An 861-nucleotide genomic window follows, 5' to 3' on the forward strand; every position below is an offset into this window, starting at 1 on the left:
TCATTTGTGTTTGTTCGTTATTACTTCCTTTTGCCTAATCCTCTATACGGCTCGATACTTGTGAACATTTCCATCTCTGCTACACCATGTCAGCAGGTAAAATAAAGAATAAATTGCTTATTTTGCGTGCCATTCGGTCATCATCTTCGTCGACGTCCAAAAAGATGAAAAGCATGTCATCGTTTCACGTAAACTATTAAATTTATCGAAGTAATTAGTAAAATTTAAAACGTAAATTATGATTCATATATTATACACGAGATGTATTTATAATAAAAATTATAAAAAACTATGTGTGGTGTTAAAATCGCTCTCTGAGAATACTGTTTAAGACAATATAATGAGTACCTAGTATAATATTATATTATAGATACTTTAAAGCTTTGATATAAAATTAAGTATATACTTGACTGAATGCCTAACAGAGCCTCGACTTATTTCTAATTCTGGAAATTTTGTTAGACATAGTTTTGTAGTATAAATGTACAAAATTCAGTTCACAAGCAATCAAGTATATACTACATATGTATACAAATATGGTAAACGAACGTTGAGAAAAAAATGTTAATACAAAAATTATAGATATAAAACAGATAGTACCGTTTGTATTCTATGCAAACATTTTAAATTAGTAATTCCTTACTAGTATTATATAAGTAACTACTAAAATATATCCAAGTTCTCGTGTTATTTATTTTTACTTATTAATCGACCCTTATCGTCATAACCATAATGTTCATTGGTTGAAATCCGCTCGTTGCCCGATAACTGCAGGTAAAATTATAATTCTAAATTACCACCATCAGTACATTTGTATATAGATTATGTGTGTAGAAAAGAAAAAGAGAGAATGAGAATCGA

Source organism: Rhopalosiphum maidis, chromosome 2 (assembly GCF_003676215.2).
Source record: "Rhopalosiphum maidis isolate BTI-1 chromosome 2, ASM367621v3, whole genome shotgun sequence".
Taxonomy (NCBI): domain Eukaryota; kingdom Metazoa; phylum Arthropoda; class Insecta; order Hemiptera; family Aphididae; genus Rhopalosiphum; species Rhopalosiphum maidis.